We start from the raw sequence: 305 nt of genomic DNA, 5'->3' as shown, positions 1-305 counted from the left end.
ATATATGTATTTGCATGTGTATATACAATTTTCTCTCGCTTTATACAAACACAAACACACTTTATACACTTGCGTTTGTATAAAAAACGAGAGAGGCGAGGGAGAGAACGAGAGTGGCGAGCGAGATTCACCAGGAGAGAGGTGAAATAGCAACAATTTGCTATGAGGTACAATTAAATCAAATTATATTTATAGCATTTAATTTGAATTAATAGTTTGCTATTATATACAATTTTCCCTTTAATAAATTATTTTTCGTCACTAACATATAACCATATTTACGTGGGTCACGTCCAGAATTTGTA

Source organism: Solanum tuberosum, unplaced genomic scaffold (genome assembly GCF_000226075.1).
Source record: "Solanum tuberosum cultivar DM 1-3 516 R44 unplaced genomic scaffold, SolTub_3.0 scf00421, whole genome shotgun sequence".
Classification (NCBI taxonomy): domain Eukaryota; kingdom Viridiplantae; phylum Streptophyta; class Magnoliopsida; order Solanales; family Solanaceae; genus Solanum; species Solanum tuberosum.
This window is presented reverse-complemented; position numbering follows the sequence as displayed.